The sequence below is a fragment of the Podarcis liolepis genome (assembly GCF_965112155.1).
Source record: "Podarcis liolepis genome assembly, chromosome: 3".
NCBI classification, from domain to species: Eukaryota; Metazoa; Chordata; class Lepidosauria; order Squamata; family Lacertidae; genus Podarcis; species Podarcis liolepis.
This window is the reverse complement of record NC_139557.1, coordinates 18,647,777-18,663,595: the sequence shown is the minus strand read 5'-3', so window position 1 is coordinate 18,663,595 and position 15,819 is coordinate 18,647,777. Positions and strand designations below refer to the sequence as shown.

Below are 15,819 nucleotides of genomic sequence, written 5' to 3'. Positions count from 1 at the left end.
AATGGTAAACAACCTCGGCAGATCTTCTTGAAGAAGCCACCTAGAAGGGAAAGGGAGGGGGCATCCTCGTCTCCTGCCAACACAATTGGCCTTACTCTAATTTAAGCAACATAGTCAGAGTTCACAAAAACTTGTCATAAAGCATGTTACAGAGAAGCAAAGAGTTGGAAGGAGCAAAAGTCTATCTAGGTCACTGTAGTTCAGGAATCAGGACATCCACCTACAGCCACATTTGCAGCATTTAGAAGTCCACGTCATATTTTTTTCCCAGCAGTTCAAATGCACAAGAATCTGGTCTAACCTTCCCCAACCTGGTGCCCTCTGGATGTTTTAGAGGAGTTGTTGTTGTTTAGTCGTGTCCGAATCTTCATGACCCCATGGACCAGAGCATGCCAGGAACGCCTGTCTTCCACTGCCTCCCACAGTTTGGTCAAACTCAAGAACATTGTCCAACCATGTCGTCCTCTGTCGTCCCCTTCTCCTTGGGCCCTCAATCTTTCCCAACATCAGGGTCTTTTCCAGGGAGTCTTCTCATGAGGTGGCCAAAGTATTGGAGCCTCAGCTTCAGGACCTGTCCTTCCAGTGAGCACTCAGGGCTGATTTCCTTCAGAATAGATAGGTTTGATCTTTTGGCAGTCCATGGGACTCTCAAGAGTTTCCTCCAGCACCATAATTCAAAAGCATCAATTCTTTGCCTTCTTTATGGTCCAGCTCTCACTTCCATACATCACTACTGGGAAAACCATAGCTTTAACTATACGGACCTTTGTCGTCAAGGTGATGTCTCTGCTTTTTAAGATGCTGTTTAGGTTTGTCATTGCTTTTCTCCCAAGAAGCAGGCGTCTTTTAATTTTGTTGCTGCTGTCACCACCTGCAGTGATCATGGAGCCCAAGAAAGTAAAATCTCTCACTGTCTCCATTTCTTCCCCTTCTATTTGCCAGGAGGTGATGGGACCAGTGGCCATGATCTTATATTTTTTTATGTTGAGCTTCAGACCATATTTTGCGCTCTCCTCTTTCACCCTCATTAAGAGGTTGTTTAATTCCTCCTCACTTTCTGTTTTCAAAGTTGTGTCATCTGTATATCTGAGGTTGTTGATATTTCTTCCGGCAATCTTAATTCCAGTTTGGGATTCATCCAGTCCAGCCTTTTAGCTTCCCTAATTTCCAACCAAGTTTTTGTCATTTTGATTAAGCATTTTGCCAGGAAAGATGAAACAACAGAAGAAGTGCAAGGACACGTGTAGTGCGACTGTGAAAATCTAATTTTTGCCTGTATGCCCTGCACCATGCCCCTTCCACTAAAGATGGGTTTAAAAATAGCTGGGGATTTATGTGCACCTCAAACCAACCTGAAAAGTACAAACTCAGCACCTGATTTGTGGTATAGGGTGTTATATATATTCAATCAACAAGGAAGGAAGGAAGGATTGGGTGGAGCTGTCAAGGGTAGTTGCAGGCAACACATGAGATGAATGGAAGAATTTTTGACTGTTGAATTGTTCTTACTCTGGGCTTTTAAACAGGGACACAAAAACCACAGTGGCAGAAGGCTAGAAAAGATAGTCTGCTTTACCAGCATTATCTCATTGAGGAAAAACTGCTAAGGAGCACTTTCGATGTTCAACAAACCTCATCCCAAATCTGGAGTGGCTGTAGAACCAAGCTCTCGCTGTATAATTTTCATTTAGCAAAGTGGATATGGCCTCCTATCGTTTTTGTCCCCTCCCTGCCCCCCAGCTGTACTCATGCACATTTGTCGGGCAAGTGGACCAGGATGGGATTTCCAAGGGGAAGAAGAAAACTACTGACCCGAGCTGGAGGATCAGAATAACAATATCATTGCACTCAAAACAGGGTAGCTAGCTGTGTTGATGGAACTTTTGATTCAGAGCTGTTTTGGCTGAATGGTTTTACTTATGGAAATACTTGGGTTTCCTGTGCAGCTTGTTTGGCTTTTGTGGAAACGGCTTGCTTTAGACAGCACACTGTGAAATCTGCCGTATGTGAGGTTAGAGCAAAAAAAACAACTCCAGCCAGGTTCTTATAACAATTTTGCCTCCCAAATTTGATGTGCAGGAAATTCTTGTCATTGCCCATCAGCAGTAAGCAGGTGGATGTCTTTCTGCATCTGTGTTGAATGTGTTTGGATGTCTGGTGCTGTTTTCTTGGCACGTAGATGTATGTGTGGCAGCCTCCTTGCTTGCTTGGAGGAGCTGCAGTTCAATGGCAGAGCATCCGCTCTTGCACAAATATGGTCCCAAGTTCTAAATCCCAGACAGATCTCCCTGGACAGAGCCACCATCTGTCAGTGTTGACCAGAATGAACTTCAGTGCTTCTCAAGCTTGCATCTCCAGTAGTTGTTGGACTACAGTTCCCTAAGTTTGAGAAACACTGATGGATTAATGGTCTGGCTTGGTTTAACTCAGCTTCCTATGTTACACCTTTTTAGATCGTGTTTGTGTGGTTGTGTTAGGGCTTCCCAATCAGAAGGTCGGCGGTTCGAATCCCCATGATGGGGATTGGTCGGTCCCAGCTCCTGTCAACCCAGCAGTTCGAAAGCACGTCAAAGTGCAAGTAGATAAATAGGTACCACTCTGGCAGGAAGGTAAACGGTGTTTCCGTGCGCTGCTCTGGTTCGCCAGAAGCGGCTTAGTCATGCTGGCCACATGACCTGGAAGCTGTCTGTGGATGAACGCCGGCTCCCTCGGCCTATAGAGTGAGATGAGCGCCGCAACCCCAGAGTCGTCCACGACTGGACCTAATGGTCGGGGGTACCTTTACCTTTACCTTACCTTTCTCTTACAACCACTAAAAAACAGGGAAATGTTGTAGGGCTACCATATTTGAGAAATTCTGGGGTTTCTCTTTTGGAACTACCATCAACTACCAGATATGGGCTTGTTGCACGTTTTATACTTCATAGTGTAGAGCATAATATACTGACAATCCTACAGCTACACTTTTTCCATCCCCCTTGAGAAGGCAAACTTCCCTTGGCTTACTTGAGAATTGAGTTGGCAAGTAACAAGCATCATTGGAGAATGTGTGGGATAAACATTGCCACTGGTAATTTTTCAAGAGCTCATAACTCTTTGGCATGTGCTCTTTCTCAGGATATGTGCCTCCCACCTTCCCTTCATGCAGACAAAGGAAACAAGCAAACCACCAACCATAAAACAAAATTTGAGCTGATTCAGGCAGCTGTCAAAACACTTTGGGATGAGGCAGGCTGTTTCCTGAAGCATTGAATTGGTGTCTGAACCAATTCTTGTGATTCGTGCACACACTTCTGTGTTGGTATAGATTCAGATATTTCAGCAATACTTTTGATGATCTCAGGGTGAGAGTGTATTATTGGTGAAAGCAGCTATACTAAGGCCAGAACTTTCAACAGTGGTGAGAATTTTGTGCATCTTCCTATTTAAATAATGTTCTCTGTAGCTTTTGCAATATTTTTCAATATTTGAATAATCTCCAAACATCATGAGCACTCTTTCTTCAGGGAAAACATCAATGACAATGTTGATAGGACTAAACTCAATGTTAAATAGCACAGAGCCCATGGAACACACATTTTGCAAATCTGGAAGGAACACAAGTAATTCAGCTTCAATCTCAGAACAAGTTTTATTCTGATTTTGTTTTTCACAAACATTTTAGTATGAAGGCATCATTTGTTAGAGTTTTCAGTTATGTATGGCACAGACAAAAGGAAAAGAACAGATTCATCAGCAAGTCCAGCATTTAAATGTCAGATTAACAAAAGAGGCTTGTGTTAACCCTATTTAGCAGTCTATATTAGAAGATATTTTGCAAGCAAGAGACTACATTTATTTGCATTGAAGTAAAAACATATTTTTGATCAAGAAAATTACATTTTTTTCTGACTTTCTTTATATCACAAATGTCAGGGTAAGGCAAATCCTTGATGAATTGTATGATAAAAATCCTATTTCCCAAGAAAATATATCCAACATATTTTGCTAACTTTGTCATTTTAAAAGCAAAGCGAACATGCACTGCATATAGAGAAATGTCTTCTTTGAAATCAAGTGCATAAGCAGAACAGTGTTAATTCACAAAAGAGGCTTTTCAGTGCTTCAGGGAGAGATTTACAGTTAGCTGCAGTGAATAGTATGCGGTCCAATATTAGAGAAAGTAATGTCCCAGACATCTCATCTGTAAACTTTTTATGAAAAGGAAACTTGTCAATCATCAGAACAATTGCTAGCATAGAGTCTCCCCCCTCAGTGTAGAATGAGGACATGAAAAGGACACCTAGGGAACAATAACGTTAAGATAATAGTTTTTGGATGCAAACACAAGTAATATAGGGCCTCTGTTCTCCATGTGCAAAGTATTGTGAAGGCAGTCAGGATGGGGGGGCGGTATATCTTTTAGATGTCAGTAAAACTTGGTGTTAATGTAAGAGTTCACACATTTTAATATCTTCTGCGGAGCCTACTGTGCGTGTGTTTCTCTAAGCTCTAACAGAATCTACTCAGGCTGTATTAAGAGTGTTTTGTGTGCAGCGTTAGCTGAGAAAATGGGAATTGTATTATTGCCTGCATTATTTAGTTTAAAAACGGCCACCCCGCCTGACCCGAAAGCACATACAGCCCTACAGTCCCAAATGAGAAAATCATAAGTCACAGAGTCAAATCTGACACCAGACTGTTGCGATTTAATCGACCTTCCCCACCTTTGTCGTCTGAGATTCTGTGTTTGCTTCACACTTTGTGATAGTGTCCTGAGGCAAAACTTTCAGAAAGAAGCACCACTGTTAAGGAGGACCAAGGTTAAGTGGAAATGGCAATGAAATTACTGCCATGTGCAAGGGAGGAGGGGGGCGGATAGGCTCCAATCCAAGTATTTTGGTAGTTAATTATGTCGTGCACCTCTCCATCTTCAGTAGACGTTCAAACAGCTTTTCGTGTCTCTGCATATTTTTCTACATTCCTCTATTGTCTAGCCTGGTCCCCTTTTTGTCTGCTCCTTTCTAAAACTTAATCACAATGCTGCCTGAGGGAATTTAGATGCCAGTAGGCTTTGGTTCTCCACTACATACAGAGATGAGGCTTTTCAGAGGAATAATTTGCTGCTGCTGTGCTCTGGCCCAGTTGGATCCTCATGTTCACAGATACCACCTACAGGCACGCTCGCCAAGCAGCACCAAACATATGGCTAAGGGTGGAGGCAGTAGGCATAGTCTGGATTTAACCCCACGCACCTCCAAGCTCATGTCCAGCTTTGATATTTTCTGTAGAATCTACTGTGTGTACTTCTAACTAAGCTCTTAAAAAACTACTTAGTCTGCATAAGCATGTGCCTGTATAGCACAAGCCAAAAGAAAATGGGAAACTATATTATTGCGTGCACATTGCTTATTTTCAACAACACACGGGGAGGAATTCAGCTTCACTTTTTCGATTGTTCTGCCAGTAACCTGCCGGATAGAACCATCTCCCCTATCTTCCCCCTGTGTGCTATTCCAGGGGTTCTCCTGAACCCCCCACAACCAATTCAAGGGGTGCTTGGTGGGGCACGGGGAACCTCACTGCTCAAGCAGAGGTTCTTGTGCATGGCTTCCACTGGTGGGACTCCTTAGTCGAATCTTGCCCATACAATCCCATATGGAAAAAAATTGGCTCACATGATGTAACATTCCAAATTATGGTTTACTGGGCTTCTGGAGAGTTCACAGTTGCTTTATTATTACGTATTTATTGAATTTATATACTGCTTTGTTCCTCTCCGCTCTCTTTTTTACTGCCACGTCATGCAGAGCTAAGCCAAAGTTTAGCTGAGCATATCAACTCGACTGAGGGCTTGTCCACACTTTTGCTTGCCCCATGTGGTTTCCCCCTTGCCTCTCTCCTTTCCTGGGGAAAACCTGCTCCTTAGTGCTAAATGGGAGGCAACGTCAATCTGGAGAAAACCCAAATTGCCGTTTGCTCCAATTGAGCACAAAGAGTGGTTTTCCCTAGAGGAAGGCAGCAGGGCAGGAAGTGTGGATAAGTAGTGAGACGCATGTGAATCACTAAAGGGCATCATTTAGGTAGCCCCGTGTGTGGGATTTTTAAAAAGCCCCACCACCTCTCTTTTCATGCATGGGTCATATTGGGCAAGGTAATCCATTCTCCGAAGGCTGCTTCTACATGCAGATTGCCTCTGCTAATTTGGGGTGTGTCTTGTGACGTATAGCTTGCTAGTCCTTCGATCACAGTAAGTGGAATCTACCAGAAATGATAAATCAACACAAAGAGAAGGGAGGTGGGGCAGAAAACATAAAAAAGATACTTCTGATTCCAGTTAGCAGGAATGGAAAAGAAGAGGCACAGGAGCTCCACAGGTATAATGGGAGACTAAAATACATTCTTACTAAGTATAGCAAAATATCAGACAACATGGATTTAAATGTAACCCATACAATTTATTATACAGGGAACCTAGGTTCATATTAATGCTGATTATATTAATGCCTGTGTGATTCCAGATGGGGAAAAAAATCTTACTTTCTGGACATCACCGCAACGGATGGTTGAAAATGACAGGTGAAATTAGCAATAGACGATGCCATCTTTTCATAGCACAGTGTTTCTTCCCCCTGCCCATACATAAATGTTGCTTAATTGGCAACACAACTATAGATCACAATGGAAACAGCAGCCTTGGCTTGGTAACCCACCTACGTGGCATGCGGTAAACTAATTCATATTTCCATATACAATTGTGGAAGCTTAAAATATGTTTACTACTTTGTTACAAATTCAAGTTGGCAAAACTGGAAGAAAAAGAGTAGGGCTGATAGATTTTAGCTTAATTACACACACACACACACACCTACCTTTGTTGTTTGGGGTTGTTGCTGTTGTTTTGAAAATTCCTAAAATTATTTTAGGACTGTGGAGGATGGTGTCTATGCATAATAAGTTAAACCAGAATCTCATAATGTAAAAACATTCCTCTAATTGTTTTTAACAGCAGTTGGAAAATAGTTTTCAGAATATCAAACCATGGACTCATGCTGTGTGTTCTTTCAATCTTGCAAGTAGGGTATCATTTTAATTTACAGTGTGGTTGAAAAATGAATGTAAAATTCTTGTTTTTAAGTCGAGCGCAGCATTTGCGAGCAGAACAGATGACATATGGTACAACATTCGTCACCAAATAACTGTTAATTGCATTTTTATGTATTAAAAAGTGTGCATATGCAGTTGAAAATATAACAAGAGTTGACAAGAAATTGTTAAAGCCAGAAGCCACATTTTATAATGTGCTAGATGCAAAATATCAGCTCTCCCTCTCATCAGAGGGCACCAAAAGTGATAGTAATGTTCCATATCTTAACTGACCATTACTAGATAATAAAATATTGGGCCATGTGGCAACACAATTGGGGTACAAAAATGTTTCACGCCGTGAGTAGTTTAGCAAAGGATTTGCTAACTATGGAAATTGATTGTCATATGAAAAGTCAAGTTAATCTAGAAACGCCATAGCCTATGTCTCTTTTTTTTGCCCATGAGTAACCTCATACATCCATGAAGGATAACTTAAAATGCACCCGACAGCCAATTCAGTTGTCACCAGCCCACTACATGAAGTGTACTGAAAAACATAGGAGTAGCAATGCTTGCAAGCCTCTTATCAGATGGATTGGCTCAATCATAGGGAGAATCTCCATATGGAAATATTTTCCAACCTCTGGTTTGCATAAGGCTACCTGCAGGCAACTTCAACAACACCAGAAATGTTTGTTTGAGCAGATTCCACATGGGAGCAGTAATATCTGACACAAGGGTCCTGAAATCTCCATTCACACGCCTCTATGCATTTCTCGTTCTTATACTTTCCCCGCTGCCCGTAGAAAAGTATAACAAGCCGAACACTACGAGGCTCCGGCCTTGACAGGCTGACAAGTACCAGTATGGCAAAGGATAAGAACATTCCCCTAGACCTCTGAGGATTTCTAACAACGTTTAAAGGTCATTCGTACATGTTGCCTTGAAGAGGTATTAGAGCTGAGAAATAATATTTAGGGTGCGTGTGTGCGCGGACATATTCTGCAGAGGGGCTTAGATTTTCAAAAGAAGATGAAAAACATACAGGGTCGAAGCAAAGAAGATTGAACCAGGACATCGTAATCAAGGTAGAGAAGCTTCATGTTGTGTACTGAACAAAACGAAACAAAGAAGAGATCCTTGTCCTTAGTCCCCCTCCCCCCACCCCCCACTCTCCTTGGTGTGCTGTTGTCTGCTAGTCATAAAGTTGTCATATAGTGCACCAGTGACTGCAGTTCTTGTTCCACTCTCCTCTTCTCTTCTTCTCTCATCATGGTCGTCTGCGGGGATGGAAATAATAATCATAATCATAATAATCAAAAAAACCCACCTGGTTGGGTTTCTTCAGCCACTCTGGGCGGCTTCCAGCAGAACACTAAAATACAAAAACCTATTAAACATTAAAAGCTTCCCTAAACAGGGCTGCCTTCAGATGTCTTCTAAAAGTTTGGTAGTTGTTGTTCTCTTTGACATCTGGTGGGAGGGTGTTCCACAGGGTGGGCGCCACCACCGAGAAGGCCCTCTGCCTGGTTCCCTGTAACTTGGCTTCTTGCAGCGAGGGAACCGCCAGAAGGCCCTCGGCGCTGGACCTCAGTGTCTGGGTAGAACAATGGGGTTGGAGACACTCCTTTTAGGTATACTGGACTGAGGCTGTTTAGGGCTTTAAAGGTCAGCACCAACACTTTGAATTGTGCCCGGAAACGTACTGGAAAGAAAGCAACTCATCATGCAATTACTGTAATGTCACAGAACTCTACAGGAGTACCGACGATGTACTTTTACCTGTGTTTTTGGAAGGCTACTTCTGACGTTACATTTTAATAGTCCTGGCTTTGCAAATATGTGGAGGAAAAACTGAGGAGCAGCTGCCTCCTGGACCCTTCTGTTTGGTGGTTTGGCTCTGGCCTGCATTCTGCACCATTAAACTTTCTGCCTTAACTTGAGGATTTCTAATTTTGGAACTGGGGCATAAGCTTTTTCCATATACAGTGGTACCTTGGGTTAAGTCCTTAATTCGTTCTGGAGGTCCGTTCTTAACATGAAACTGTTTTTAACCTGAAGCACCACTTTAGCTAATGGGGCCTCCTGCTGCCGCCGCGCCGCTGAAGCACGATTTCTGTTCTCATCCTGAAGCAAAGTTCTTAACCCGAGGTACTATTTCTGGGCTAGCGGAGTCTGTAACCTGAAGCGTATGTAACCTGAAGCGTATGTAACCCGAGGTACCCCTGTAGTTTTCAGGTTGTATGCTATTCACTAAGAAGTTACCGGAACATTTTCTCACCTCTCTGCAAACTTGGTGTAAACAAATCGGGATGGATGCTCAATAAGAAGTAAGTCCAAGTAAGGAGTTAAAAAACATTAACAAAAAAAAGTCCTAAGCATGTACCAACAGCAGCCAGCTTTGTCTTATGAATGCTGGTCACACAGGTGCAACAGTGGGGCAAATTGTAATTAATTGTAATCGGGTTGCACCGTTTTTGTGGGTGGAGATGCTTGTCTCACAGTGAAATGAGCATGGCAGTGAGCTAGTAGATGCATATTGCAAATGCAGGATTTGCTATCCTTTGTGACATCCATATTTTTAACCACCAGCATTACCATGAACTATTGCACTTAATTATGAGGATGTTAGAAACTGATTATCACAGAGTAATTAAATGGTGAGCTTGCATCCAAAGCATTATTAGCATCAGTTATTAATTTTGAATCACCTTGAATTATCTACGTGGTGCATCATAAAGCTTATGCTTCCTTTTTTGATTAGCTTTGTGGGAACTGAAAGGAAGAGAGTGATCTCATCTGCTCAGAAAGTGTATTTCTAGCTGTCACAAAGTTCTAATCTTTTGCCTACTTGCTATTTTTAAAAGCTTCTGCGGGCAAAAGTGGAAGGACTCTGAAAAACATCACATAATGATATAAATATGAATTAGAGATAGCTTTTTGTTTTGTTTTTTTAAAAAATGGCTTATTCAATTAGTGATTCCTTATAGTTTCTTTAGTGCAGATGACAAAAGCTTTTTGATCAGACAGTGCGATAACACTAGACTCTGTAAAAGGTCTGCCGTGAAAGGGATTATTTGTTCTGAAGTTTTCCCCGTTTTCTTGAGCTTTTTTCTCTGCATACCTGGCTGGGTTCCTCTCTCTCTCTCCTCCTCCGGGCTTCTTTGCTATTACGTTATCTTTTATTATAAGTAAGTAATTATACTGCTTCATGTTTGGTTAAGTATTATTTTATCCTATCTTCCATCTCTTCAACTCACTACACTGCATGAGTTTCTCATATATTTTATCCATGTCCTTCATTCCCCCAATTTCTTGTTACATATATATTATCTTTTCACTACTTCGTCAATATCTATCTCATCTTAAGATTCCAAAGTATGAATGAGCCTTTCGGCTGAACAGACAGCACCTTTGTGGATGCCCTGTCTCTTAAGTATAGTTTCCTGTTTCAACCAAACTGGGAAACTGTGGTTAAGGGCCTCAGAACAAACAAGAATATTAAGCCAACTTCCAACCATGGCTGGTAATAACTTCAGTGTTAAACTACAGTTAGCAGAAGGCTTTCTGGCTTTTTTTGTGTGGCTCACATGAGGAGAGGAGGGAAGAACCTGTTTGTGTGGCCAAAAGATGGCATTCGTACCTCAGCTTATTAAACCAAGATAGGAGTGTCTGTACTTTTGTCCATTCTTTCCTTTGTTTTGAATAAGCATTTATTTAAAATATCTGTATTTATACGTGTGCACAAGTTGCTCAACCTTCTAGTGGAGACTTTAAGGCAGCATAGTTTCTATTAAACTCAGTGAGACTTATTTCTTAGCCTATATGCACTGTAAACAAATTTTCACTTACAATATAAAAATAAATGAACTGTGGTTGCCGTCTCTGCAACCCTGGTCAAGTCTCTCTAACCATGGCTAATACATGAAGTACTGAGGTACAAGAGTAGGTTAAGTTTTGAATGATTGCTCCCACCTTCTGCAAATCAGATATTTTTATTTCCCCGAGAATGAAACATACAAAGATTCAATGGAATTGGCTAATAACTTTCTTTTTCTTTTTTTTCTTTTTTGCTTGTTAATTCCACCTGATATCTCCTAATGCATATATTTGTGGGGAAAATAAATAATTCAATTCACTACTCAGTGAAAAAGAGTGTCTTTCCATTTAGATGAAAGCAATTTATAGAAACTAGTTATATTTTTCTGCTCAATGGAGGTCATAGCCTTTCAAACTATTTCTAAAATGGCAAGCACTTGATAGCTTTATTTTTAGTATATAAATGCCGAGAGAGAGAATGAAAATGAATTAGATGGTGAAACTGAAAAGAAGAATTTCAGTGTAGCATTTTAATTGTTATGCTGTGTGTGGCCTCCCCTCCTTTTTGCCTGACAACTTTTTAAACGGAGGCTATAGCAGGGCCCTATTTCTTTCTCCCATCTGCAGCACTGCAGTATATTGTCAATATACTGACAAGGACAAAAAGGTACACATAGTAATAAGACGCTTTGAAAATCTCTGTGACAGAACTGCCACTGTTACAAAGCTTCTATATTTGGTTTTGAGATACACAAAATCCCATTATGGGTGTAAATAAACACATCACGGTCTATATGATATTGGTATCTTGTAACAAGCATTACAAAAGAATGGTAGAAACGGATTTGTTTGTCTCTCTCTCTCTCTCGCTCTCTCTGTGTGTAGTACCCATCTTCCAAAGTGATCTCAAAACTGCATTTTATAATTTGGGTTGTTGTTTTTCTATCTAGGAATCCAACTGATATGTGTGTGCCAATATTTGTGAGTAATTATTATTATTATTTTATTTATTCTGTAACTGAATTGGCACACCTTTTAGGTTACGTGTGTTTCATATATATATATATATATATTTGCTTTCGTAGATTTTCACGGGTACAGGAATGCAGGTTTTGGTGTCCTCGGGTGTCTTCCCGTGTAAAAGTTGGGGTGTCTAGGCGACGTTTCGACGAGGTCTCACTCGTCATCTTCAGGCTGGTGCTTTCGGCTTCTTGTTACTGGAACAGAGCAGGATCTCAGTGTTTGAGTTCCTATAAATACTGTTGAGGGGGTGTGGTGTATAGCCTCCAATGTTCTGGGCAGAGAGGAAGTTCCCAGGCTAATGTGCCTTTTCTTCTTTTGTTCCTTAATTACTTGAGGGATATCTTGAGTGATTTCTTGGGTGATATTCTGAGTACCACTTAGGTGGGTCATTAGGTGTGGATTAGTTGCTAAAGCCTTCGTGTCTTGACATCTTGAGCTTTGTGAAGAGTTTTTCTGAGAAGATGGCTGTACTGCACTTAGTTGTGCTCTGGCTTGGCTTCGTGTATAGGGGCGAGCTGTGGTTTTGTGTCTTGTGCCAGCCAGATCTGTGTAGGGATTGCAGGGGGGTGCAGCATCCGGAGGTGCCACCATGGTTTGGCTACTTTGCAGTCGCCCCGAGACGCATCCCCACGGAAAACATCATATGCGGAGTCGAAGCTAGCCTAACCAAAATCAACCCAGATGAAGCCAATAAAATCAGACTTGAAGTCACCAACATCCTCTGCTCCAGCAAACCACCCAGAAGCAATTTACACAAAGAAGAACAGAAAGCACTCACCAACCTGAGGAAAGACAACAACATAATCATTCTCCCAGCAGACAAAGGTAATGCCACTGTTGTGATGAACACATCGGACTACCAAGCAAAACTATCAAATCTACTCCAAGACCCCACCTACCAACCTATAAAAACAGATCCCACCACCTATCTGGAAAAAACCACCAAATCCAAAATAAAAGCCTCTCCTATCAGTGAAGAAATCCAGCTAAGAATCATCCCCAGAGAAAAATCATCCAGATGCCCCAAACTCTACGGCCTCCCCAAGATACACAAAGAAGGAACACCACTCAGACCAATAGTCAGCTCCATAGGCTCACCTCTACAAAATCTCGCTAAATTTCTCGCTAAGCAACTTCAGCCCTATGCAGAATCCATCTCTTCACACGTTACAAACTCCTTCCAGTTCATAGAAATAATAAAGAAGCAAAACCTACATCCCAATGACCTACTTGTGAGCTTCGATGTTGTATCTCTCTTCACACAAGTGCCCATTAATGAAGCCTTGACAGCCATTCAAAACAAATACAATCCCCCCGAATACATCCTGGACCTGACCAACCACTGCCTAACCAACACGTACTTCATCCACAATGGACAAAGATACAAACAGATAGAAGGAGCACCTATGGGATCACCCCTCTCACCGGTCATCGCAAACCTGTACATGGAACACTTTGAAACCAATGCTTTAGACAAGTCAGAACACAAACCCAAACTGTGGCTCAGATATGTTGACGACACCTTTGTAATTTGGCCACACGGGAAGGAAAAACTAGATAGCTTCCTCACACATCTCAACAGCCTACACCCCAAAATACAATTCACTATGGAAATAGAAGCCAACAACCAACTTCCCTTCCTTGACGTCCTAGTCTACAAAAAACCTGATGGCTCCCTAGGACACACTATCTACCGGAAAAAAACACACACCAACCGCTACTTACATGCACAATCACACCACCACCCTGCACAAATAAACTCCGTAGCCAAGACTCTCATCTCCAGAACCAAACGCCTGGCTGACAAAGACCACTTGACAACTGAGTTACAGAATCTCTCAAATGTGTTAATCGCCAATGGATACCAGCAAAACAGGGTTACGAAGCTAATCCAAAAAGAAACACCCCCCAAAAACCAAGACACAGAAGAAAACAATGGCATGGCCCTCCTTCCTTATATCAAGGGCACTACAGATAAAATTAGCAAAATCCTCCATAAACACAATATCAAAACAGCCTTTTGCACCAACCAAAAAATAGCCAATATCCTCAGAAACCCCAAGGATAAAATCCAGTTGGAAAACCAAGGGGTCTATGAAATACCCTGCAAAGTCTGCCCAGCCACGTACATTGGACAAACAAACAGACGAATAAATGCACGTATCGCAGAACACAAGAATGCCGTCAAAAAAGAAGAAAAAACTTCCTCTCTTTTCCAACACATGAAAGAAACAGGACACGAAATTAATTTTGCAGATTCCAAATTGCTCTTTAACATGGAACATCACCACAAGAGAATAATCATGGAAGCCATCGAGATAAACACCCTCACAACATGAACAAGCGTGACGACACATCCCGCCTGCCAGACATCTGGAAATTAGCCCTCCCCACAAAAACCGACACCAGATCCAGAGGCACACAGAACGCCATCACCAATCAACCACACCAGACCCAAACCCAGACCCTCTCCACAGATAAATTACAGACACCATCCAGTAGCCAAACCATGGTGGCACCTCCGGATGCTGCACCCCCCTGCAATCCCTACACAGATCTGGCTGGCACAAGACACAAAACCACAGCTCGCCCCTATACACGAAGCCAAGCCAGAGCACAACTAAGTGCAGTACAGCCATCTTCTCAGAAAAACTCTTCACAAAGCTCAAGATGTCAAGACACGAAGGCTTTAGCAACTAATCCACACCTAATGACCCACCTAAGTGGTACTCAGAATATCACCCAAGAAATCACTCAAGATATCCCTCAAGTAATTAAGGAACAAAAGAAGAAAAGGCACATTAGCCTGGGAACTTCCTCTCTGCCCAGAACATTGGAGGCTATACACCACACCCCCTCAACAGTATTTATAGGAACTCAAACACTGAGATCCTGCTCTGTTCCAGTAACAAGAAGCCGAAAGCACCAGCCTGAAGATGACGAGTGAGACCTCGTCGAAACGTCGCCTAGACACCCCAACTTTTACACGGGAAGACACCCGAGGACACCAAAACCTGCATATATATATAGATAGATAGATAGATAGATAGATATAGATATATAGATATAGATATAGATATAGATATAGATATAGATATAGATATAGATATAGATATAGATATAGATATAGATATAGATATAGATATAGATATATATTCCGTATAGTTAAAGCCATGGTTTTCCCAGTAGTGATGTATGGAAGTGAGAGCTGGACCATAAAGAAGGCTGATCGCCGAAGAATTGATGCTTTTGAATTATGGTGCTGGAGGAAACTCTTGAGAGTCCCATGGACTGCAAGAAGATCAAACGCATCCATTCTTAAGGAAATTAGCCCTGAGTGCTCACTGGAAGGACAGATCGTGAAGCTGAGGCTCCAATACTTTGGCCACCTCATGAGAAGAGAAGACTCCCTGGAAAAGACCCTGATGTTGGGAAAGATTGAGGGCACAAGGAGAAGGGGACGACAGAGGACGAGATGGTTGGACAGTGTTCTCGAAGCTACAAACATGAGTCTGGCCAAACTGTGGGAGACAGTGGAGGACAGGGGTGCCTGGCGTGCTCTGGTCCATGGGGTCACGAGGAGTCGGACACGACTAAACGACTAAACAACATATATATATTTATATATATGTGTGTGTGTGTGTGTATACAGTGGTACCTCGGGTTACATACGCTTCAGGTTACATACGCTTCAGGTTACAGACTCCGCTAACCCAGAAATAGTGCTTCAGGTTAAGAACTTTGCTTCAGGATGAGAACAGAAATCGCGCCGTGGCGCTGCGGCAGCAGGAGGCCCCATTAGCTAAAGTGGTACTTCAGGTTAAGAACAGTTTCAGGTTAAGTACGGACCTCCGGAATGAATTAAGTACTTAACCCGAGGTACCACTGTGTGTGTGTGTGTGTGTGTGT

At 42.1% G+C, this 15,819-nt stretch overlaps 1 protein-coding gene and 1 long non-coding RNA gene across 12 annotated transcripts in view; one reads left to right on the top strand and one right to left on the bottom strand.

Annotated features, from left to right (window-relative positions):
- LOC310703456 overlaps positions 1-15,819 on the top strand; it is an 82,003-nt gene that overhangs the window by 16,617 nt on the left and 49,567 nt on the right. The window lies entirely within an intron of this gene.
- MACROD2 (mono-ADP ribosylhydrolase 2) overlaps positions 3,613-15,819 on the bottom strand; it is a 993,596-nt gene continuing 981,389 nt past the window's right edge. For all 9 annotated transcript variants that reach the window (XM_083495642.1, XM_083495644.1, XM_083495646.1 and 6 more), the window contains one exon: positions 3,613-8,348. The gene's annotated coding sequence lies outside the window, so the exon portion shown is untranslated. The remainder of the gene's footprint in view (positions 8,349-15,819) is intronic.